Raw genomic sequence first — 26,306 nt, forward strand, 5'->3', positions numbered from 1 at the left:
AAATAGGTGGAGAACCACTGCTATACACAGACAGTCAGGGGGTGCCCTGCATGCTGTCAGGCTGTTTGTGAGAAGCCCAGGTTGGGTGCTACAGCAGCTAAGCACTGTGAGGCACCCCAAGTTGCAGGCAGAGGTGACCCAGGCCCTCACTGGTCTGGATTGCACCCTGGAATGTCACATCTGGGACATCCCCTCCAGGTTCTTCACCGGGACTTTGTTTTTCTACAGTGAAGACAATCCCCAGAGACTGTATCCCAGGTGCTACCCTGAGCCTCGTGCATGCTGGGGCAGGACTCTGGAGAGTTATTCTATGCAGCACAGATGTGCCCAGTGAAGTCTGTGATAGTGTCACGCCTCTATATGGAGTCTAAGCCCTCTAAGGAACTCCCAAGGCAGAGCTGAACAGTAAAACCCTGTTGGAAATGGTGCCAGCCGTACTGCCTCTTACCACCCCTTTTCCCACCTACCTGCCATGCCTCACAAGAGAAGTCTGGGAGAACAAAAGCCTGCCCAAGTTTGCCTTTAGCATAAGACTGAGGCCCTGCTCACCTATGCATCAGCTGTCTCATGGCATTTTCCTCAAGAGGCAGGGTGTTAACCCCAGTGTCCTGGCCTCATTCAAACACTGATAATTATATTTTTCCTCTTGAAATCCCCCCTGATGCTTTCAGTTGGCTATGGTATTCTTCACTTCCTGTCCTAAACTGTCAAACAGCTGCCATGTTCCATCCTGGGGTGGCTACATTTTGGAGACGGATGCAGTAGCCCCTCTCTATCTATCCCACACTGTGACAGGTAGTGCTTGAGGATCATTTGAGCTGGAATGTGCTGTAGATCACGTGAAGGCTTGTTTGAAATGAGGGCACCACTTTCAGTTATGATTTGTCCTCTTTCCTCCTCTTCCTTTTCCTTCCTCCTTGTCCAATGTCCTGCTTTGACAAAAGCCACAGCCCAGGAACTGAAAGCTGCCCTGAAAGGCTGAGATGCTCTTATTTGCTAGGGATGTTGCTTTAATACTCCAAGCCAAGGTCTTGGCCCTGGTCAATGGGAACTTTGCCACTGACTTTATTGGAACTAGGATTTGGCCCTTAAAAAATGTTACAGTAAAGGCAGCTGCATCCAGCTGCTAAACCTGAACCATTTCTAGCAAGTCGATCTTTGTATCTTTCCATAGACTCATTGAGCTTCCTCAGAGCGGGCCAAAGGTTGTAGCAGTTACCCTATAACGAGCTACTTGACCCCAGGCACCATGACTGTGTGATCCACGAGCCAGGCTGGGATCTGCGTCAAAACATCCTGCACTGTAAAACAGACATGCATGATGCCCTGTCTCTGGAATTCCTAATCCACTCAGACCCGGGCAAAGGGCATCCTGTGGATTTCCAAACAAAGCGGCACTAAAAGCATTCCCCCTGCCCAGGGCTAAAAGAGAATCTCTGCTTTGTTCCTAAATGGCCCAGCAAGCTGGGAGAAATGTGCAAACCACAGGCGTGGAGGAAGCAGACTACAGCGGAGCAGCAGCTGTGGCCAGGGAGCTGACTCCTCGGAAACCTTCACCGCAGGCTTTCTGCTGGCTCAGGCGTTTTGTCCTGCATCACTCCCCCCTCCCTGCTTTTTCACTGGAGTTGACACCATTCCCTGTTAAGCAGGAAGAGAAAAGCCAGCTGTTCCAATAGCTCAGGACCCTCCCAGAGCTGTGAGCTGAGCCACGCACCCAGTGTTGCTGACACCTGAGAGCGGAGCCTGTTCAGCATGTGCTCTATTGTAATTTTGTTCTTGTTTATTTTTAAATTCTTTTTTTTTTTGGTTCACTGGAAAGGAAAGAAAGATGCTAGTTTAAACATTAAAGTGAAGAAGTTGCTTTGCTGCAATAAAACTAAATGTGTACAAACACACACACACACAAAGGTGCTCCCCAGTGGAAGCTCCCTCTGCAAAGTGCCAGGCAAAGTCACCCTCTGAGCCAGATTCTTCCCTGTGTCCAGCTTCTGCTGCATGCAGCAAAGGGGCAAAGCTGCCAGGCATCTACTTACAGCTCCCTTGCTCTCTGTCCAGCTGCAAGTTCAAGTTAGAGCATCCTTTGGGCTGCTGTAAGGTGTGCCAGTGGACAGTAGTCCCTGCCTTTCTCCAGCCTGGATGGACAGGCCCCTGTGCCAGAGGCTGTGGAGAAGGGAGAGGCATGAGCCAACTCTGCTGGATCTATATCGGCTGGGGACCCCCCCATGCTGAGTTTGTTCCCAGCTAAGGGGCAGTCCCAATTCTCTTTCCACCACCTGAATGAAGCAAGTCAGAGAATCTGTTCCTCTATGTCTGCAAACAGCTCGGAGCCCTGAGATTTATTGTTCTTGTAGCCTGGGTATCTAGCAACTGCTTCTGCAAGTGCCAGCCAATGCTGTTCCTTTGATGGAGTCACAGAGGGAATTGGCTACCACATCCTTCTCCCTCACAGGCTTCCTCTCCGCCCTGCTATCCCAAGACATTTGTGAGACAGAGGCAGCTGTCCCAGGCCCTGGGTTTTCCACAGAGAGATGGATGCAAAGACTGGAGGAATTGCTCACCAAGCAGGGGTCAGGTTGAGCCAGTCCAGGCTTGTATGTTATAGCAGCACTTTTCTCATAGCTGCTGTGGGCTGTGCAGAATTTAAGCTTTTACTAAAAGTGAACAAACACAAAACCACCCAAGTTTCCAGTCCTAACGGGGCTGAAGAAAACCTTGAGTGTGGACTGACATGGTGCCGTGTGACAGTTTGCAGTCGCTCAGCCCAAAGAGAGAGGGGTCCACCATATTCGTTAGGGAGAGATGAGACTTTGGTCAGTTGAATCCATTATGGCTGGGCAAGCTCGTCCTTAGACAGCGGACACAGCAGTTAATTAACTGATCATCTCAGCTTCCCCTATCTGGGGCATCACTCACTCCTTTAACTCCATCCCCAACGCTGGCTTTTATCTTATTGCTATCTTATGCTGGTTATTAACTTTCAAGATTTGGATCTTTCTTAGGGGGTTCCAGTAAACATTATACATGTCGCCAAAATGCTCCCAGCATAGCATCATGCTTCTTCCTCCATCATTGCACTTTTGCTCTTGTCACAGGGAAGCTGCAGGGATTAATTTTTTTTTTTTTAAGACCAAAGGTAACAGAATAATAGGCCCCGCTCCTGCAATCTGATCCTTGACCCCCTGTAGGCCATTGACTTCTGTACTCCGTGTAGGGGTGAGGGTCCGCCCAAATGGATCAGAGCCTAAGGTTACAAGGCCTGAACCTCAGCTGGTGGAAGTCCAGTAACCTGCACATTGGTAACAGATGTGCAAGCTCAGCACCAGTGTGCTGAGCTCTTCTGGAAATCTGGCCCTCTGTAGTGTCCGCAGCTCCATTCCAAATGTGAGGGTGGCCGGAGGCTGCATGCAGAGCTCTAAGGGTCGTCTGGCTGGCAGGCTTCACCTCGGCCCCTCCTGCAGTAGGAACGAAGAAAAGGGAACTCTATTTTCATACTGAATCATTTTTGGTTTTGAAACCTTGTGTCGAAACAGATGCTGACAAAAGCAGAGAGGCTCAGCGCCCTGCCAGTCCTGAGACAGCCCTGGCTAAGGTACCATGCGTGCATTGCAGGCACCCAGACAGGCCAGCTGTGCTTCCCTGCCTCGCCTTCTGCCCTGGGCTTCTCCTTTGAGATCCTGATCCGCAGCTGGCTCTCTCACAAGCCCAAACTCTACAAGGTGAAAGTAGGGGAAGGAGGGTCATGGGGCTAGAGCATGAGACTCGGAGTCAGGCAGTTGGGGTTCTGCTCTTCTGCTGACTCATTCTGTGACCTTGTGCAAGTCATGGCACTGCTCAGTGCCTCAGTTTCCCTGTCTGCAAAGTAGGGATGATGACCACACTGAGCTAATGGAAAATGCCCTCAGAGCTTGTGATGTAAGATTGCAGCTAAGTACTATGTAGCTAGAGGGAAGGAGTCAGGAGAATCCGCCTCACTTCATCTCTCTCTTTGGAATTGATGCCCAGTAGAATCTGATTCATGTGGTTGGATTGACTTTCCTGTTTATGTTACAAAAACTTTGAATAACAAAGGAAGAGACAAGGAAGAAAACAGACTGGTGGGTAATTCTAGTGGCTCCTGCTCTGCCAGTGGCTGCAGCATCCCCCTCTTCCTCTTCCTCCTCCTGTGTGAAATATTTTCCCCAACAGGAGAGCTTTAGAGAGAGACCCTCTACTCAACCCCCCCGACTATAGGGAGGGGGCATCTGGCGCTGCTCTCACTGAACCCAGCACGGCTTGCTCTGATGGGTTCTGGAGGGCTCGCAGCCTTTCATGGCTGGGGAGACAGGCACAGATATGCCATCTTCGAGATCAGTAAAGGAAGAAAGAGGGAAGGCCAAAGGGGTGGTGTTCAGATATCACCGAATAGAACAGAAGCGATCTTGAGAAAACATAGCAATTGAGCGTAGTGCATTATAACAACTAGAGGGAGCTGGTAGATAGGAAAATGGCAACTATGCTGTCTGACTAATTCCATCATTGGAGTTTAGTGGCAGGGACTGGGTTCTTTAAGGAGCCTGGATACCAGAGCAATAAACTTGGGCTGGTCAAAGATTTTCCACTGAAACTCTTTTTGGACAGAAAATTGGATTTCAGACTTCTAGTTTGCAGCTGATCTTTTTCTTGTTGTTGACAAAGTTTTCCATAGAGTTTTCATCAACATTTTCTGAGCGGGGATTTTCTGACCAGCTCTAACCCTGACTAATGTCACCTTAGCAAGGGTGACTCAAGTCACAGGGCTCCTAGTGTTGATGCCAGACCCTGGCACCATACCTCCTGTGGTGGATTGCTTGTTTCTGAACCCCAGGCAGTACCATCACTCCCAAACATTCAAAACCATGAGTCAGGCCTCAAAAGTCATGAGATCAGCTTAAAAATCATAAGTTTTTTTTTTTTAAATCAACTATGGGTTCTTTTAACTTGTGTTCTTGTTTCTGAGCTTTTTGGGTACACTTGGGTCATATTTTTCAAGTGACCATAAGGGCCAGAAACTTCCTGAAAAATATAAAAGAGCAGAGGGCTTATCTACACTTGAAATGCTACAGCAGCACAGCTGTGCTTCAGTGTAGATATTCACTGCAATGACAGGAGGGGTTCTCCCAACTGGCATAGTTAATCTACCTCCCCGAGAGGTGGTAACTAGCTTGAGTTCTTCCGTCAATGTAACTTTTGAGTCTAGACCTGATCTGAGAAGCTCATACAGTCACATGACTCCAGCCGCTGGAACTTTAAGAAAAACACCAAATATTGTGAGACTCACAATAAAATCATGACTTGGCAATTCTCGCTGTGTGTACCCACGCAGTCATGCCCTGCTCGCTGCTGACAGGCAGCCTATAGCAAATGTGCTCTCACTGCCTCACCCAGCACCGGTAAAAAAAAATAAAAAAAAAAAATAAAAAATGGAGGTGGCTCACGTTCAAAGTACTGTTTGTACCATAGGGTTTGAAATGGGGTGATTTTTCATTTCTTCCATATTGTTATTTTTTAAATCATTTTTTGACCATTTTGAATGTTTTCATTTTTTATTCTCCCTCTCTCGGGTTTTTCTTTTTCCCCCAGAGTAAAGGGCAGAGGGAGGGAAAATGGCAGAAAATGTGATGAAATTAATTTTAAAAATGACTTTTTTGCATTTGCCAGTTTAATTAGAAAAAAAAATAGGAAATTTTGGAGGGGAAAAGCAAAATTTTTTAGTAAAAATTTCCAGTTTTTCAAAAGGCCATTTTTCTACAACTGCAACAAAACAACATTTCATCTGAAGCCAGAGAGCAGTCCTGACAGGGAGGCAGATCTCTGACGAGGCTGTGAAATAATCTCCCAAGAAAAGGTGTGAAACCTCATTGCTTGGGGCATTTGGAGGTAGAATGGACAATGCCTTGGAACAAGGCCCCATTAGGTCCTTCTCTTTATGCCCTCAATGGAGGTGGTCTGAGGTAACACAGACCAATATACCATGTCCGTGTTTTCTACAGTTTGCAAACATTATGGTGCCTTTCCTACATAACACTCTGGCCTTTTGCTCCTACCCCTTGTATCATGGGGGAAGCCCTGCCACATGAGAAAGCGGGCTGGAAAGGAAGGCATAGGTGCAGCTTCCCAGGGAAGGAATTCCTGTGACATCTAAAGCCAGGAGTTAGAGTTCAGAGTCACATCCACCCTCAGCAGCATGGGCCGTACCCTGGGAATCCTCCTTCTGAAGACTCCACTGCAGCCCCACAGCTGCAAAAGGGCTGCTCCCTGCTCACCTGCCTGATATCCTCTTGGTGAATCTGACACTGATCCTGCATGCCGTTCAACTCCCGGTTCCTTCTCAGGGCCTCCATGGCATGGGGGTTCCACTCAGAGGCATGGACAAAGGCAGCACAGACGTGGACCAGATACGACAATGTGAAATAGCCAGTCCTTTAGGACAAAGGATGACGGCACAGTCCCACAGCAGCCCTGGCTGGCTGTTTCCTGCAGCCCTCAGTATGGGATCAAAGCTCTCCTGGATGAAATGAACTGACTGGAGACCTATAAGCCATGCCATGGTCAGGAAGAAGGCCCCACCCTGGAATAAGGGGGGGAAGTTCCACTGAGACATGCTGATAGCAGCTGCACAGGGCCCCCTACTGGAAAGATGCTGCCAGCGGGTGACATTACTGGACGGAGAGTGAGAACGAAAGTATGAACACTGAGAATGAGCTGGACTCCTTGTGACTGATTCTAACAGCAGCAGAGGGCAGGGTGTGGCTGTCTGGGGCCAGGCTGATCCAGGTAAGGACCTGCAGGGAGTAGCAGTGAATTGGGGCTTGTCAAGGTTCCTCCCCCACTCTGAACTCTAGGGTACAGATGTGGGGACCTGCATGAAAAACCTCCTAAGCTTATCTTTACCAGCTTAGGTCAAAACTTCCCCAAGGTACAAAATATTCCACCCTTTGTCCTTGGATTGGCCGCTACCACCACCAAACAATTACTGGTTACTGGGGAAGAGCTGTTTGGACACGTCTTTCCCCCCAAAATACTTCCCAAAACCTTGCACCCCACTTCCTGGACAAGGTTTGGTAAAAAGCCTCACCAATTTGCCTAGGTGACTACAGACCCAGACCCTTGGATCTTAAGAACAATGAACAATCCTCCCAACACTTGCACCCCCCCCTTTCCAGGGAAATGTTGGATAAAAAGCCTCACCAATTTGCATAGGTGACCACAGACCCAAACCCTTGGATCTGAGAACAATGAAAAAGCATTCAGTTTTCTTACAAGAAGACTTTTAATAGAAATAGAAGTAATTAGAAATAAGAAATCCCCCCTGTAAAATCAGGATGGTAGATACCTTACAGGGTAATTAGATTCAAAACATAGAGAACCCCTCTAGGCAAAAACCTTAAGTTACAAAAAAGATACACAGACAGAAATAGTTATTCTATTCAGCACAATTCTTTTCTCAGCCATTTAAAGAAATCATAATCTAACACGTACCTAGCTAGATTACTTACTAAAAGTTCTAAGGCTTCATTCCTGGTCTATCCCCGGCAAAGACAAAATATAGACAGACACACATACCCTTTGTTTCTCTCCCTCCTCCCAGATTTTGAAATTATCTTGTCTCCTCATTGGTCATTTTGGTCAGGTGCCAGCGAGGTTACCTTTAGCTTCTTAACCCTTTACAGGTGAGAGGAGATTTCCTCTGGCCAGGAGGGATTTTAAAGGGGTTTACCCTTCCCTTTCTATTTATGACACGCCCCCCAAATCTCAGCTAGGGTGAAACACTGGCTGGGATTTCTTCCTGGAGCTCTAGGAAAACAGAGTTAATAAGACACATGCATCTCTAAATATGCTACCAAGTACATAAAGACTAACAATATTTTCCACATCTCAAGGACGATTTTAACCAGTTGATTCTGGGAAACTTTCACGGGAGAGTGCATCAGCCACTTTGTTAGAAGCTCCTGAGATGTGTTGGATGTCAAAATCAAAATCTTGGAGAGCTAAACTCCACCGAAGAAGTTTTTTGCTATTTTCTTTGACCGTGTGAAGCCACTTCAGTGCAGCATGGTCGGTTTGCAGGTGGAAACGCCGTCCCCAAACATATGGGCGTAGCTTTTCCAGAGCGTAGACAATGGCGTAACATTCTTTTTCAGTGACTGACCAGTGGCTTTCCCTCTCAGACAGTTTTTTGCTGAGAAACACTACAGGGTGGAATTCTTGATCAGGTCCTTTCTGCATTAAAACTGCTCCCACACCACGCTCGGACGCATCTGTGGTTACTAGGAACGGTTTGTCAAAGTCTGGGGCCCTTAGTACAGGGTCAGACATGAGTGTCGCTTTAAGCTTGTTAAAGGCCTTCTGACACTTTTCGGTCCACTGAACCGCATTTGGCTGTTTCTTTTTGGTTAGGTCTGTCAGTGGGGCGGCGATTTGGCTGTAGTGCGGTACAAATCGTCTGTAATAACCGGCCAAGCCTAAGAAGGATTGAACCTGTTTCTTTGACTTTGGGACAGGCCACCTTTGGATAGCATCCACTTTGGCCTGTAGGGGGCTGATAGTTCCTTGACCCACCTGGTGTCCAAGGTAAGTCACTCTGTTTAGGCCTATTTGACACTTCTTAGCCTTAACAGTTAGTCCTGCCTCCCTTATGCGCTCAAGGACTTTTTGTAGATGTTCCAGGTGGTCTGCCCAGGAATCCGAAAATATGGCCACATCGTCAAGGTAGGCGACTGCATATTCTCCTAATCCTGCTAGGAGACCATCTACAAGTCTTTGGAAGGTGGCGGGTGCATTTCGCAGCCCGAAAGGGAGTACATTAAATTCATACAGCCCGAGATGTGTGGTGAAGGCTGACCTTTCCTTGGCAGATTCATCTAGCGGTACCTGCCAGTACCCCTTGGTTAAGTCCAAGGTAGAGATGAACTGGGCCCGTCCCAGTTTCTCTAATAGTTCATCTGTGCGTGGCATTGGATAGTTGTCTGGGCGAGTTACAGCATTTAGCTTACGGTAGTCCACGCAAAAACGTATTTCCCCATCTGGTTTGGGAACTAGAACCACTGGAGATGCCCATGCACTTTCAGAGGGGCGGATTACACCCATCTGTAACATATCCTGGATCTCCCGTTCTATAGCAGTTTTAGCTTGAGGAGACACCCGGTAAGGTTGGACTCTAATTGGGCGAGCATTACCTGTGTCAATGGAGTGATATGCCCGTTCAGTCAGTCCTGGGGTGGCTGAGAACGTTGGCGCGTAGCTAGTGCACAGCTCCTGGATCTGCTGTCGCTGCATACGCCCAAGGGTCATGGAGAGGTTCACCTCTTCCACACCACCAGCACATTTCCCTTCGTAGTAGACACCTTCAGGCCACTCAGCGTCGTCTCCTCCCTGGGCTGTAAACTGACAAACCTTTAATTCTCTGGAATAAAAGGGCTTTAGAGAATTAATATGGTACACCTTAGGCTTTCGGTTGGAGGTGGGGAATGCTATGAGATAATTAACAGCTCCCAGGCGCTCCTGGACCGTGAACGGCCCTTCCCACGATGCTTCCATTTTATGGGCCTGGAGCGCCTTTAAGACCATGACCTGGTCCCCTACTTTGAAGGAACGCTCTCTGGCATGTTTATCATACCAGGCTTTTTGCTCTTTTTGAGCATCCTGTAAGTTTTCTTTAGCAAGGGCTAAAGAGGTTCGGAGGGTGTTTTGTAGGTTGGTTACAAAGTCCAGAATGTTAGTTCCTGGTGAAGGTGTAAATCCCTCCCATTGCTGCTTCACCAACTGCAATGGCCCCTTAACCTCACGGCCATATACAAGTTCAAATGGGGAAAACCCTAAACTGGGGTGTGGTACAGCTCTGTAGGCAAAGAGCAACTGCTGCAACACTAGGTCCCAATCATTGGAGTGCTCATTTACGAATTTACGTATCATGGCCCCCAAAGTTCCATTAAACTTCTCCACCATGCCATTTGTTTGATGGTGGTAAGGAGTGGCAACCAAGTGATTTACCCCATGAGCTTCCCAAAGGTTTTTCATAGTTCCTGCCAGGAAATTAGTCCCTGCATCTGTGAGGATGTCGGACGGCCAACCTACCCTGGCAAAAATGTCTGCTAGTGCCTGGCACACACTGTTAGCCCTGGTGTTGCTTAGAGCTACTGCTTCCGGCCATCGGGTGGCAAAATCCATGAAAGTCAGTATGTACTGCTTTCCTCTGGGTGTCTTTTTCGGAAAAGGACCCAGAATATCCACAGCTACTCGCTGAAATGGAACTTCAATGATGGGGAGTGGCTGGAGAGGGGCTTTGACCTGGTCTTGGGGCTTTCCCACTCTTTGGCACACCTCACAAGACTGGACATAGGTAGAAACATCCTTGCCCATTCCCTCCCAGTGGAATGACCCCCCCAAACGGTCTTTGGTCCTGTTCACCCCAGCATGGCCACTAGGGTGATCATGGGCTAAGCTCAAGAGCTTGGCCCGGTATTTAGTTGGAACTACCAACTGTCTCTGAGGATGCCAGTCTTCCTGGTGTCCACCAGAAAGAGTTTCCTTGTATAAAAGGCCTCTTTCTACAACAAACCTGGATCGATTAGAAGAGCTGAGAGGCGGTGGGTTGCTCCGTGCCGCCGTCCAAGCTCTCTGGAGGCGTTCATCTGCTTCCTGTTCGGTCTGGAACTGTTCCCTTGATGCTGGAGACATCAGTTCTTCATTGGATTGTGGACCTAGGCTTGGTCCCTCTGGAAGCGATATAGGGGATGGAGCTGTTTCTGTTGACTGTGAACCGCTCTCCGCTGGTGCACTATGTTGGGATTCAGGCTCCGGCTGAGCCTCTTGTGTCGGGTTATCGGCTGCTGCCGGTTCAGGGTCGGTGGGGCCCTCTAGTGTTGAGGTTGCAAGTACTGGATTCAGGGCTGACAATGGGTCTGGTGTTGGTTGTTCGGCTGGTTCCGGTTCTGGGACTGGTTCCATCTGGGTCTCTGGGACTGGATCCACTACTGCTGTTGCAGACATTGGCCTGGGGTCCGGGTCCATCACCTCTGACCGGGTCCTGATAGAAGTTTTCGGAACAGAGCTAGGCCTCACGGCTTGTTTAGCCTGGCTGCGGGTGACCGTTCCCACCCTCTTGGCTTGCTTCACATGATTGGCCAAGTCTTCCCCCAACAGCATGGGGATGGGATAATCATCATAGACTGCAAAAGTCCACGTTCCGGACCAGCCCTTGTACTGGACAGGCAACTTGGCTGTAGGCAAATCGAAAGAGTTGGACTTGAAGGGTTGAATCGTCACTTGGATCTCTGGGTTGATTAAATTGGGGTCCACTAAGGAAGCATGGATAGCTGACACTTGTGCTCCGGTGTCCCTCCACGCGGTGACCTTCTTCCCGCCCACACTCACAGTTTCCCTCCGCTCCAAGGGTATCTGGGAGGTATCTGGGCCTGTGGACCTCTGGTGTGATTCCGGTGCAATGAACTGTAATCTGTTGGGGTTCTTGGGGCAGTTGGCCTTTACATGCCCCAGCTCGTTACATTTAAAACATCGTCCAGCTGACTGGTCACTGGGGCGAGGAGGGTTGCTGGAGAACGGGGTGGAGGGACGATAAGGGGTCTGGAGGGTTCTTTGGGAGGTAGGTGGGGCTTTGGGCGGCCCCCGGTAATAGGGTGTGGTCTGGGGTTGTCCCTTCTGGTCTCCGCTCCAACTGCGACCAGTTTTCTTCTTCTTTGCCACCTCCACCCATCTGGCTCCAATCTCTCCTGCCTCGATTACAGTTTTGGGCTTCCCATCTAGGATGTATCTTTCTATTTCCTCAGGAACACCCTCTAAGAATTGTTCCATTTGCATTAGGAAGGGCAAATCTACTGGAGACTCACCACTTGCTCCTGATATCCAGGCCTCCCAATGCTTCACAATGTGGTAGGCATGTCGGGTAAATGACACATCTGGTTTCCACCTTAGGGCTCTGAACCTCCGACGAGACTGCTCGGGTGTTATCCCCATTCTGACTCTTGCCTTGGATTTAAACAGTTCATACTTGTTCATGTGTTCTTTAGGCATTTCAGCTGCCACCTCAGCTAAGGGTCCACTGAGCTGCGGCCTCAGCTCTACCATGTATTGGTCAGTAGAGATGTTGTACCCAAGGCAGGCCCTTTCGAAGTTTTCTAAGAAGGCCTCAGTATCATCACCTGCCTTGTAGGTGGGGAACTTTCTGGGATGGGGAGTGGTACCTGGAGAAGGATTGCTAGGGTTTGTTGGTATATTCTGCTGAGCCTTTACCTTCTCCATCTCCAGTGCATGCTTCCTCTCTTTTTCCTTCTCCTCCTCCTCATGCTTCCTTGCTTTTTCCTTCTCCTCCTCCTCATGCTTCCTTGCTTTTTCCTTCTCCTCCTCCTCATGCTTCCTTGCTTTTTCCTTCTCCTCCTCCTCATGCTTCCTTGCCTCCATTTCCCTCCTGTGGGCAGCCTCCTGTACCTCCTTCTCCAGCCGCATGAGTTCTATCTGTCTTTCATGTTCCTTTTGTTTTTCCTCAGCCTGAAATCTGGCTAATTCCATCTTTTGTTGTGCCGTGGATTCTGTCATCCTAAACTCTCTGTTTTTAACTAACTTTACACCCGAGGTTTAGAAATAAACAAACAAAACTTGGCTGTAAAATTTTGCTGTGCTGGAATAGAATACCTATTCTCTGATAGTGATTGTCAGCCTACAAAAAAAAAAAAAAGACAATTCCCTTGTCTCTGCTCTGGGCCCAAATCAAAGCAAAAACTTCCAGCTACTTTGAAACCTGTTTACCCAGCCCAAAGAAAAACCAAGTTTCCTTTTTAAACTTGTGCTCCTTGTAAAAAATCAAAATCCAAAAAAAAAACAACCCTGCCCCTTTTGTCTCCAGGCAAATGGGTAGAACACCCCCCCTTCTATTTACTTTTAGGGAAAAAAAAAAACTCTGGGTTGGAAGACTGTGAATTTCCCTGCAGGAGTTAAGTACCCTGCCTCCAGGCAAAGAAAACCTGCAATTCACAAAGATAATCCCCTTTTGTCTCTGCTTGGCCACAAAGCAGAGAAAAAAACAAGCTGCTTTCAGTTTCAGCTGCTTCTGGACTTCCTTTTTAAAAATCTGTATTTCTAGTTCAACAAAATCTCAACTGGATCTCAAAATGATTTCAGGTTAATCCCACCACTATGCCACCATGTCAAGGTTCCTCCCCCACTCTGAACTCTAGGGTACAGATGTGGGGACCTGCATGAAAAACCTCCTAAGCTTATCTTTACCAGCTTAGGTCAAAACTTCCCCAAGGTACAAAATATTCCACCCTTTGTCCTTGGATTGGCCGCTACCACCACCAAACAATTACTGGTTACTGGGGAAGAGCTGTTTGGACACGTCTTTCCCCCCAAAATACTTCCCAAAACCTTGCACCCCACTTCCTGGACAAGGTTTGGTAAAAAGCCTCACCAATTTGCCTAGGTGACTACAGACCCAGACCCTTGGATCTTAAGAACAATGAACAATCCTCCCAACACTTGCACCCCCCCCTTTCCAGGGAAATGTTGGATAAAAAGCCTCACCAATTTGCATAGGTGACCACAGACCCAAACCCTTGGATCTGAGAACAATGAAAAAGCATTCAGTTTTCTTACAAGAAGACTTTTAATAGAAATAGAAGTAATTAGAAATAAGAAATCCCCCCTGTAAAATCAGGATGGTAGATACCTTACAGGGTAATTAGATTCAAAACATAGAGAACCCCTCTAGGCAAAAACCTTAAGTTACAAAAAAGATACACAGACAGAAATAGTTATTCTATTCAGCACAATTCTTTTCTCAGCCATTTAAAGAAATCATAATCTAACACGTACCTAGCTAGATTACTTACTAAAAGTTCTAAGGCTTCATTCCTGGTCTATCCCCGGCAAAGACAAAATATAGACAGACACACATACCCTTTGTTTCTCTCCCTCCTCCCAGATTTTGAAATTATCTTGTCTCCTCATTGGTCATTTTGGTCAGGTGCCAGCGAGGTTACCTTTAGCTTCTTAACCCTTTACAGGTGAGAGGAGATTTCCTCTGGCCAGGAGGGATTTTAAAGGGGTTTACCCTTCCCTTTCTATTTATGACAGGGCTGCTGGAGGGGGATTCAAGGCAGGATATAGGTTGGCCAGGAGGAGTGGGGGCAAGGCAGTAGCAATGAATGGCCCAAGAGACTGGGAAGCAGCAATGCTTTGGGTCAGAGGAGGGGCCTATCTGGGGCAGTTGTTCCCAATCTATGTAAATTACATAGCTGATTAAGTTACCACAGAGGTTCCGTGTAGTTCTGAGCTTCCTGCCCCTCTTCTGGTGGCATGAGATGAAGGGGCTCTCCCGAGGGATAAAAAGTCACAGTTTCCCAAAGAGAAATGATTGTGACTCACATGCTCTGCTCCCAGAGACCCAGCAAACTCATCACAAGAGACAGGCCTGAGTTTTATTCCCAAAGCTCTGAAGAGGGAGACAGGGATGGGCTTGGGGACCCTACAAGGAGGGTATCATTTCCCCCTTTTGGAGCAAGAGGTTTCATTTGCTTGTTTAATGCTGTCGGAATTTAGCCCTTTTAGGTCTGGGTGTTTTTCCAGCCAGCTGCTGGGGAAGCAACTAGCAAGCCCTGTGCAGATCAAAAGGAGTCTTACTGTTTCTTGCAATCCTATCCTCCACTGAACCAGAGTGAAATGCTTTGCTCCATCAGTGCCCCTGGGCCCCTGCCCTGGAACCCCTCAATAGTCAGCGCTGCAAGGTGGAGCAGAACTCACTGATCTCAGGCAGCCCTGTTATTGCTGAGCTGAGTCAGAAAGCTGCTGACAGTCCCAGCACGTGCTCCCCAGTGTAACAGGATCATAGGTGTGCCTTGGGGACAGCAAATCACTTCCCCCCTTGCTTTCCTCAGCCTGGGTCCTTCCCAATCCCCCAGGGAGTGGAAATGGAGTTAAGGAAGCGCCTACCCTGACTCATGGACAGAATACGAAACGTGCACCAATGTTTTCACTAAAACAAATAGGGAACCAGCAGCACTAAAAATCATTAAGAACATAAGAACGGCCATACTGGGTCAGACCAAAGGTCCATCTAGCCCAGTATCCTGTCTTCCGACAGTGGCCAATGCCAGGTGCCCCAGAGGGAATGAACAGAACAGGTAATCATCCAGTGATCCATCCCCTGTTGCCCATTCCCAGCTTCTGGCAAAAAGAGGCTAGGGACACCATCCCTGCCCATCCTGGCTCATAGCCATTGATGGACCCATCCTCCATGAACTTAGCTAGTTTAAACAAGCCCTGCCATCCTTCTAACAGAGGGATGGGAAGCTGTCCAGCCTCCCTGTAATTCCTGTACTGTACATGCCTTTGTGCCCTTCATTTATGCCAACATTGCCCCCTGGCGGTCAAAGTCCAGAGAAACAAGTGTCTTTAACCAGTATCCCTCCACCAGTTTTGGTTCACTGATATAGCATGTGACCCACTCCACCGATATCAACCCACTCATCTGAAGAATGAGATCAGATCTTCTCAAATGGTGGTTCCCAATCTTTTCAGGCAACTCAGCTTGTTTATTGTTTATTATTCCAGCCAATGCCTACTATCTCCCATCGGATTATGTACATCCTAAACTCTCATTGGCCTTGGGACTACTCCAAACCCTCTCCCAGTACCTGCTCCCACCAGCATGGCAGCTTCATATTGGAACACGGGACTGTCCTCCTCAATGCTAGCAAGATAAGGCAGGACCTGGAGAAGAGGAGGAGGATGCCTCCTTGGATCTCCGACCCTGCTCCAGCAGCTGGTCTCCGCTACTTTCTGTGCATAAGGATTCATATTTCCTTGTACTGAAGAACTCAACACTCTGGGTAGAGAACGTCATCATTGGCTTCCTTACCTGCCTGGGTGTCTTTGGTTCCTGCTGCTGAAAAGCATCAATTAGCTTCTCTTCCCAGCCCCCTGCTGCTCAGCTGTGGATGGAGAAGAAGGCTTCTTCTGGTGCAGAGGTCAGGGTGAAAGGACGCCACTGCAAGTGGGAGGCAGAGGGACAATTGATGAAAATATACTGGCCCACTTCCATGTTGAAGCCCTTCTTGTGCACCTGTAGTTCTAATGTGTTTGATAGGTGCATGACAGCCTGTGGGAAAGGCACATCCGCCAATCATGAGTATGTCCCACCCAGTTGCCACTACAGCTACCCACCACTGCTTACATTGGCTGGAGTAGCTGAGTTCCCCCTGCCCTCAGCAGTGCTCCTTCCCCACGGCCAAAAGTGACTTCTGCTGGGAAAGGCTGGCATTGGAGTGGTGAGGAGCTCCCTACCCCATTCCTTTCAGTGACTCCTGCTGGGAAAGATCCCTACAGTGATCCTTTGTAACTAGGTGGTCTGCCCCTTTAAGGGCAAGGAGGTCTGAGGCCAGCCAGCCTTGTTCAGTTAGCACCACCCTGCTGCACCTGTACGGGGTGTTGGAGTTCAGAGGAAGAAAGCCCAGCAGCAGATGGGGGCTGGTTGGTGAAGAGGACTGGCAAGCTGCTCAGAGATGCGGTAAGAAGCCTGGCTTGGCCTAGAGAATGTGGGAAGGCTCTAACCTGCCAGAGGCCCTTGGTAGGAGGGCGGGCTTGGCCTGGGTTGTCGGGTTGATTGGTGCATAGGAGCTGGTGGCTAGGCAGTAAAACAGGCTGCTGCTGGGGCCTGCCTGCAAGTAAGGGGGCTGAAGGCTGAACCCAGTGGAGCTACAGATTCTCTAGTTTTGGTACTGGTTTGTACTTGGACTAAGGAGCCTGGTTACCCTGCAAGGAATGAGAACATAAATGAGACCTGGATGGAGAGCCAACTCCCCTCCCCAGCCCATGGGAACCCTGCAGAAGAGGGTGAGGTGGAGAGATTACAATGCCAGCTTTTGCCCTTAGGGGTGCTCTGGCATGGTGAGTTGTGTACACCCCAGCCGGAGAGAAGCTGAGAGGGGTAGCTGTGGGAAAATAGAATTTTATTTCTTGATCTCCATAATGGAGTGGGGCAGATGAAAGCTACACCCTCCAGGGGAAGCGGTTGTCCTGATGCCCCCCCTTACCTTTGTAACAATGATGCTGTGTTGAATGTGAGAACCGTTACACCTTCTCACAGACCTAGAGAAGGACTGGGGCCAGCCCCACTGCCAGGACTGTGCAGACAGAAGGGAATTATACAATGTGAGGGCCTTCCTGCCGCAGGTGGGAGCTGAGTGGAGGTTTGGTGGTGGAGGGCACCGATGTTCCTCCAGAGAGATGCCCAGATCAAATGCTCCTGTGTAACATTTTGGGAAATGTATTATGGGACATGGTTCTATCCTGGCACAGAGTGACATGGCAGCACCAGCACTGATAGTAGTAGCTTGCGCTATAGAGAACTGTCCCACTCAGTTTGATTCAGGTTTTCCTAGCACTCCCATCGCCAGGGTGTCTGTGCACCTTTTCAGCTGGAGCTCCCAATACACTTGGCAGATGTTATGTAAGCCTTGCACCCCCTCCCCCTGTGCAGTAGGCAATTATTATTATCCCCATTTTACAGAAGGGGAAAACTGAGGTATACTGCTGCCATTTCTCACCTACTCCATCAGGCAGAGAACTAGCAAGGAAGAGGTGGGTTGGCCTCTGGGGTGGTGTGTTGATGAGCAGTGCCTGGAAAGTTGAGCAGGGCTGAGGCAGGTAGCTGTGGGGAGGCTGGGAATGGGTCCTGTGTGGCTTGCTTGGCACAGTGAGGGTGAGAGAAATTAATCTCTCAGGATTCCAACAGGGCGTGTTCTCTGATATTATAGGGTTTGTCCTTCTTGGTAGGACAGAGAGAGAGAGAGCCACAAAACAAGTACAGCATAGACAGCGATGGTGCAAGCTCCCCCATACTGCCCTGGTAGCCCCCCTGACCAGGAAGAACCACTTCTGTGGGGGGAGGAAGTGAACCCCCATGGCCAATTTAGTCCTTGATCTCAGTTGAATCTACTTATGAGGGTCCCAGTTAGCGGTTTTGGTGATGCAGCCTTTGGGAACTGGACTGAGACCACAAAACTCCTTATACAAAGGACAGCAACAGCCATCAGATGGTAATAACTGTCAGTCCCTAAGGGCTAGAATTTCAACCAGTGCCCTAGATGTGAACAGGTCTGTAGCCCCCTTAGAATTCCCTGAGCCCCAAGCCATCTAATCACCCAGAGGTGGAGTGGTAGATCTGTTATCACTGGACCTATTTTATTTCCTGGCTTCAGTCACTCTTGCAAGGTGCTATCATTCAGGGCTAGTCTACACTGGCAATGCTAAAAAAACCACCTCCACGAGAGGCATAGCTACCAGTGCTGGGAGTGCGGTTCCCAGCGTTGGTGCCCAGCTTACACGGGTGCTTTACAGCGCTGAAACTTGCTGTGCTCAGGGGTGTGTTTTTTCACACCCCTGAGTGAGAAAGTTACAGCGCTATAAATTACCAGTGTAGACAAGCTCTGAGTTCTGATCCAAGCTGGTGCCTCGGCTTTCATTTAATCAGTGTGCTAATGTAGTTTAGTCTCCCCAGGTCAGTGTCTGGATTCTAGTGTATTTACTATAAGGAGATAGATGGTTTTGTAAATTATCTTTGTCTGTTTCCTTATCTGGGTGGGACATGAGGCTGCAGGGGCCTCTTAGGCTACATCTATGCGGGTGGAGGGGGAGAACCCACCCTCAGCAGCATATCTCAGAGCCTAGATGAGCTGATTTGGGTTCAGGCTGCAGGGCTAAAAAAATAGCAGGGTAGATGTTCAGGTTCAGACTGGAGCCTGGGCTCTGAAATCCACCTCTCCTGCCAAGTTTTGGTGCCCAGGAGTCTCCATCCAGACGGAGCCAGGGGTCTCTTTTAGCTGTGTAGATGTACCCTTAGAGCGAGCGCTCAGAATGCTGGATTTGTATGTTTCATCCATTCCTGTGGGTGGCTCCTTAGTGTGTAGATATGGGATCTGATTGGTCACCTTGTGAAAGAAGTAAAACGACAGCAAGACAGTAACAGGCTGAACAACCAAAGGACTATACCGCAGAGTCTGTTGTACAGAATTCCTACCCAAAGCCCCTTTTGCTTATGGACAGCATGACACCAACTTCCTCTGTGAGCTTCAAATGATTCATTCTAAGCAGAGTGCACAGGTTGATGCTCTGAGATGGTCTTGAAGACAATGTTAATATGTGAAATGGTGGGTGAAGGGGGACCCGCCTTTAATTAGGGAGCAAGAAACAACGGAGCTGCAGAATGGGAACTCAAAAATAGAGTCCTAGAAAAAGGTGAGACAAAGAAAGGAACATGGTTCCGGTGATTGAGCGAGATCTGCTTCCCTTACAGAAATGACTCTTAGGGTCACCCTTAACCCAGACAATTGTATTCAAATAAAGAAATAATAATCATATAGATGGTGTCACAGGCGTGTGCATGGTGCTTTATACGTAAGAACAGCCATACTGAGTCAGACCAATGGTCCATCTAGTCCAATATCCTCCACCAGTATAAGTTAGAGTAGGTCCCCCATGGCTCTAACTTATGCCAGTAGCCTGATGGCCCGAAAGGGTTTTATGCCAATGGAGGATCAACGTAGCAGGACTGTGCTTGGCAGGTCCTCTCTGCTCCTCTGGCACACCCTCACGCTCCCTCCTTCTCTGGAAATGGGGGGGCTGGCTGGTCCAGGAGCTGGCTCTACCATCTCAATCCACCTTACACCAGTGGAGAGCTCCCCACTGCAATTGGAATTCCCCACCTGTCAGCCACAGCCTCAATCCATTCCCTTCTGAAGGACTTCTTCCTCTAGGCTTGTGTGTTTTTGGAGGATCACAAAAAAGGACATCAGTTACCTGAAGAAGGTAATAGCGAGACGTTAACATTCTTTGCTCTGCACCCTTCATGTTTTCTCTAATGATGCAAAAAAAATATGCTCATGCTCCCGTCTTACTATCTAACAGGGTTAAAATGCACAATAGAGAGAAACAGACTCTGGGGCAGTCTGAAGGCTCAGCATCAGGCTAGCCCAGTACTTGGGCCGTGATCCGCACTGTTAGGTAAGAGATCAGAATTTGATTTCCACACCCAGCCTCTTGTTCCCTGGGACAGCAGGACTGAGCATGCTGCAGAGGACGGGTGAGCAGCCCACTGAGGAAAGTCTATCAACTGCATGAAAAAACTTGTGGCATCTTAGAGACTAACCAATTTATTTGAGCATAAGCTTTCCATGGAAAAGAAGCCCTTGAGGAATTCCACCATGATTTCAACAATTTCCATCCCACCATCAACCTCAGCCTGGTCCAGTCCACACAAGAGATCCACTTCCTGGACACTACGGTGCTAATAAACGATGGTCACATAAACACCACCCTATACCGGAAACCTACTGACCGCTATTCCTACCTACATGCCTCCAGCTTTCACCCTGACCACACCACACGATCCATTGTCTACAGCCAAGCTCTGCGATACAACCGCATTTGCTCCAACCCCTCAGACAGAGACAAACACCTACAAGATCTCTATCAAGCATTCTTACAACTACAATACCCACCTGCTGAAGTGAAGAAACAGATTTCTGGGAACTCTTCTGGCTCTATCAGTCACCTACTACAGGACAGGCCTAACAAAGAAAATAACAGAGCCACTAGCCGTCACCACTAGCCGTCACCTTCAACCCCCAACTAAAACCCCTCCAACGCATTATTAAGGATCTACAACCTATCCTGAAGGACGACCCAACACTCTCACAAATCTTGGGAGACAGGCCAGTCCTTGCCTACAGACAGCCCCCCAACCTGAAGCAAATACTCACCAGCAATCACATACCACACAAGAGAACCACTAACCCAGGAACCTATCCTTGCAACAAAGCCCGTTGCCAACTGTGCCCACATATCTATTCAGGGGACACCATCACAGAGCCTAATAACATCAGCCACACTATCAGAGGCTCGTTCACCTGCACATCCACCAATGTGATATATGCCATCATGTGCCAGCAATGCCCCTCTGCCATGTACATTGGTCAAACTGGACAGTCTCTACGTAAAAGAATAAATGGACACAAATCAGATGTCAAGAATTAACATTCATAAACCAGTCGGAGAACACTTCAATCTCTCTGGTCACGCGATTACTGACATGAAAGTTGCGATATTACAACAAAATAACTTCAAATCCAGATTCCAGCGAGAGACTGCTGAATTGGAATTCATTTGCAAATTGGATACAATTAACTTAGGCTTGAATAGAGACTGGGAGTGGCTAAGTCATTATGCAAGGTAACCTATTTCCCCTTGTTTTTTCCAACACCCCCCCCCCCCCCCCCCGACGTTCTTGTTAAACCCTGGATTTGTGCTGGAAATGGCCCGCCTTGATTATCATACACATTGTAAGGAGAGTGGTCACTTTAGATAAGCTATTACCAACAGGAGAGTGGGGTGGGGGAAGGTATTTTTTCACGCTTTGTGTGTATAAAAAGATCTTCTACACTTTCCACAGTATGCATCCGATGAAGTGAGCTGTAGCTCATGAAAGCTTATGCTCAAATAAATTGGTTAGTCTAAGGTGCCACAAGTACTCCTTTTCTTTTTGCGAATACAGACTAACACGGCTGTTACTCTGAAACTTGCTGCTCTGCAGTGTCCCGTGGGCAGACTAAGGGCTGAATTGCGGTGCTCCAGATGGAGGGCCTGCACGGTGCCTGTGGTCAGAACAGAGACGATGATACGTGGGGAACACCTCGCTGGTCAGAGGGGAAGCACCATATGAATGGTGACTCACAGCAGGAGGAAACTCCTGGGAAACCTCAGAGCTGCTCTGGCTTTTCTCCAGCTGTGGGAGCCAGTCCTGTAGGAGCTGTTTGCAGATGAGTGCAGTCCCTGCCTCAGCTCAGCTAAATGGCTGCAAATGCAGGAAAACAGTGAGACTGGAGAACTCAGGAGATTCCTTCGTAACTGGATTTTGAAGTGGGAGGTCAAATTCTGCCTGCTGGCAGACAGCCATTACCAATGGATGGCTGCTAGGTTACCTGTGGGAATTGGTGGCTTCCTTTCCACTTCTAGAAGTAGCTGCACCAGATCAGGGCTGGAGTGGGGGAACACAGGAAGAGAGTGGGGCAAATCTCCATTGTCACTCTCCATGCTGAACTTGTCTGCACTACAATCAGGGTGTCACTGACTAAAGCTGTTAATAGTTGTAAACTCACTTAACTAAGAAACTGTGACTCTGATCATTGCATTGTCCCTACAGCACTAGGGAGATCCGTGGTGGAGCCGGGCTCTGAATGTCACTCAGACAAGAGGCTGCGTGTGCATCTTCGTTCAGTGAGGAGAAACCATTCTCCACAAGATAGGAGACTCGCTAGTTGTTTCAGACCCGGAGATTCCTCCTCCCCCAACCTGGACTGAGTAGGAGAGCTAGCAGTTAATAGCCTGTGCACCTGGACGACACTAAACTATCATTGAGATCACGCAGTGGAGCTCAGCACCTTCCCCGTGGGACTGGGTGTCCTAAAAGGAATAAGTCTTCATGCACTGAGCTCTGTCAGCCAGCCGGTACAGAGTATTTATCAACAGGTGCCTGGCTGGCACCTTGTCAGAGGAAAATCTCACTAGTGAGGTTAGCCACCTGGATGAAAAGGAGATCGTTGGGAGCAGGTTTCAGGTTTGTTCTTTCCTCCTCTAGCATATAAGAGTCTGAGTTTACATCTGGATGTAACAGTGACTAAGTCCCATTGCTAAAGGGAGCACCTTCCTGGTGGCTAACCAGAGACCCGTCTGAAGAGGTGGAAATAGAGGGAAAACCTGAAAGGAACTTTCCCAAGATGCTGTGATTCTAACACCACGGCTGGAGGAGAAAGGGCTCTGACAGTTTATATGGCCTTCTGAAGCTACCAGGCCTCTCAATGCAACATCAACCAGGATCAGGCTTTTATCCAGTAGAGAAGACAGATCCCGGGGCCTGTTTCTACATCTCTCTTTATGTGCTCCACTCACCTTCTGCTGTTCGGTAGCAAATTGCTTGATCACTGCATACATCAGCATTACTCCAAGTGTCCTCATCAGGATAGACCAGGGGTCTCAAGCACACGGGCCGCATGTGACCCGTGGGGTTATTTTCTGCGGCCCACCAGCTCCCCACAGCCCCCCAGTGTTTACCTAGTGTGGCTCCGGCCCGGCGCACACCGGGGGCAGGGCAGGCTCCCCGCCTGCCTGCCCTGCCCCCGCGCCGGGAAGCAGCCGGAACCTTGTGCGGGGGGGGCACAACGGTCTGTGTGTTGCCCTGGCCACGCCTCCAGGCCCCGCCCCCCAAAGCTCCATTGGCCACGGTTCCCTGTTCCTAGCCAATGGGAGCTGCAGGGGGGCAGTGCCTGGAGGCACAGCTAGGGCAACACACAGACTCCTGGGCCGTGCCCTGCCCCCTCCCCCCCACACAGGTTCCAGCTGCTTACTGGAGCAGGGCAGGGGCAGGGCAGGCAGGCAGGCAGCCTGCCCTGCCCCTGGTGTGCGCTGGGCCAGAGCCCGCCCCCTGCACTCCTCCTGCAGCTGAACCCCCTGCTGCATCCCACACCCCTCCTGCACCCCGATCCCCTGCCCTGAGCCCCCTGCTGCACCCTGCACCCCTCCTGCACCCTCTGGGGGCAGGGAGGGGGCCGAGTTGGGGTGGGGATTTTGGGGAAGGGATTGGAATAGGGGCAGGGAAGAGGTGGGGCAGGGGTGGGGCCTCATGGAAGGGGTGGAGTGGGGGCGGTGCTGGGGCAGTGGAGGGGTCAGTGTTGCGGCCCTCAGGCCAATGTACTAGTCCTCATGTGGCCCTGGTGGTCATTTGAGTTTGAGACCCCTGGGATAGACTCTTGAAGGCCATTGGCTGAAAAAAAAAATTCCTACAGGCCTGAGTCAAACAAACAGGAGTAAAGCGGTTATAAATGTGGCTTCTGCCCCCATTGGCAAAAGTTAGTGAAAGGAGTAAGAGTCCAGTCTGGGCTAACACAGGGCAAGTTTTCTTACTTTTCAATATAATATTTTATAGCCTGGTCGAGATTGAAGGGAAAACTTGATGGGAATTCTGCACTCCCAAATAATAGAAATTAAAACACGTTTCCCATTTAAAACAAGCAGTTACAAATGGGACAACAGGAATGGTGATTTTAAAGTGGATCAGATCACCGTACATCAGAGGATCAGCTCCGTGAATTTAAGGGATGATAACACTGGTTTAGTGGAAGTCACTATTTTTGCAAATCACAAAACTACATTGAGTTTCACCAATCCTCACATGCCACCACGTTCCCCCCACAGCTGATTCTGACAGAGGGGTGTGATGCCCTCCTGCTAGTCTTAAGGAATGCTGCATGGCTCTGCCAATGCTTGCTCTGTCACACAGCTTAGGGCCAGTCCTGCAGACCCTTTCACCTCCTGAATTTCAGTGAAGTCAACAGAAATTTGGCATGTGGAGGACTTGAAGCCTGGTGTAGTCATTGCTGGTAATAAGAGACATGGATAGATCATTATGGCATGGGGGAAGTGACCTAGTTTCTGTGCCAGATAGCACCACAGTATGTGGACACCAGTTCATAAGATGCACAGGCCCAAATCCTCAGAGGTATTTAGGCACTTATGTTCCATTGAAATCAATGGAAGGTAGGAGCCTAAATACCTTCGAGACGCTGGGCCATGCTCTTTTATTATATACCTCCATCGTGCATGGTGTGCAGGGAGAAAGGATGGTTGTGCAGGTACGGCACTAGTCTGGGACTCAAGGGGCCTCAGTCAAGTTCCCAGCTCTGCTACTGCCGTCACATGTGACTTTGGGCAAGTCATGCAGGCTGGGGATGGCAAGGAAGCCTCGAGGAGGTGATAGAATTCAAGGCCGCAAGGGACAGCCATATCAGCCTCCTCTAGAGCACAGGCCACCAACAGCACCCACACACTGAACCCAGCAACTGAAATGAGACCAAAGTATGGCAGCCCACAGGAGACTAGACTATAATGTGCGAGAGAGAGAGCGACCAAGGTGCTCCGAGGCCCCTACAATGGCAGGGAATTGATTACGTGAGATATACTCAGATAATCCCAGCAAGCAACGCTCACCCCATGCTTCAGAGGAAGATGAACCCTGCCTTCTTCAAGGTCACTGCCAATTTGTCCTGGGGGGAAATTCCTTCCTGACCCACTCTGATCAGTTCGACCCTGAGCATGTGTCAAATATAAAGGGAAGGCTAACCACCTTTAAATCCCTCCTGGCCAGAGGAAAAAACCCTTTCACCTGTAAAGGGTTAAGAAGCTAGGATAACCTCGCTGGCACCTGACCAAAATGACCCATGAGGAGACAAGTTACTTTCAAAGCTGGAAGGGGGAGAAACAAAGGGTTCTCTCTGTCTGTGTGTTGCTTTTGCCCGGACCAGAGCAGGAATGCAGGTCAGAACTCCTGTAAAGGGCTAATAAGCAATCTAGTTAGATATGTGTTAGATTCGGTTTTGTTTAAATGGCTGATAAAAACAGGAATATACATTCCATTCAGCACAGCTTATTTTGTGTCTTTTTGTAACTTAAGGTTTTGCCTAGAGGGATTCTCTATGTTTTGAATCTGATTACCCTGTAAGGTATTTACCATCCTGATTTTACAGAGGTGATTCTTTTACTTTTTCTTCAATTAAAATTCTTCTTTTAAGAACCCGATTGCTTTTTCATTGTTCTTAAGATCCAAGGGTTTGGGTCTGTGTTCACCTATGCAAATTGGTGAGGATTTTGATCAAGACTTCCCCAGGAAAGGGGGGTGTAGGGTTTGGGAGGAAAGACATTTCCAAGTGGGCTCTTTCCCCGTTTATATATATTTGTTAGGCACTTGTTGGTGGCAGCAATAAAGTCCAGGGGCAAAAGGTAAAATAGTTTGTACCTTGGGGAAGTTTTAACCTAAGCTGGTAAAAATAAGCTTAGGGGGTTTTTCGTACAGGTCCCCAAATCTGTACCCTAGAGTTCAGAGTGGGGAACGAACCTTGACAGCATGTGAGCCAGAACCAGTCAGACAAGCACCTTAGAGAAAGAAAATGCTTGTGCCACTTCAGAGCCCTAGGACATTAGATGGGGAAGGCTATCTCCATTTTTGATGCTTCAGAGGGAGAGGACCCCAAAAAAATAAAATAAAATAAAATAAAAAAAATCCACCAACAACCCTCACAACCCAGAACACATTGAGGAGGGAGAGGAAAGAATCCCTTCCTGGCCCCGGCTGCACGTGCCTGTCTGAAGCCCTGAAGGATGAGACTTCAGGAAAATTAGACATGAACAGAAGGGACTCTCGGGGCTGCTGAGCCCTGCATCCTACCATG

General features: G+C 48.9%; 1 long non-coding RNA gene across 2 annotated transcripts in view; it reads right to left on the minus strand.

The window, feature by feature from the left end:
* Window positions 1-584: 584 nt before the first annotated feature.
* The window catches only part of LOC122461799, a 33,007-nt gene continuing 7,285 nt past the window's right edge, over window positions 585-26,306 (minus strand). The window contains exons 3-6 of one of the 2 annotated variants that reach the window (XR_006283988.1): window positions 19,734-19,827; window positions 15,890-16,018; window positions 6,282-6,523; window positions 585-3,452 (exon numbers count right to left, since the gene is read on the minus strand). This is a non-coding gene — a long non-coding RNA (uncharacterized LOC122461799). The remainder of the gene's footprint in view (window positions 3,453-6,281; window positions 6,524-15,889; window positions 16,019-19,733; window positions 19,828-26,306) is intronic. The other variant, XR_006283989.1, reaches the window with a different exon arrangement.

The sequence above is a fragment of the Chelonia mydas genome, chromosome 9, assembly GCF_015237465.2.
Source record: "Chelonia mydas isolate rCheMyd1 chromosome 9, rCheMyd1.pri.v2, whole genome shotgun sequence".
NCBI lineage: Eukaryota > Metazoa > Chordata > Testudines > Cheloniidae > Chelonia > Chelonia mydas.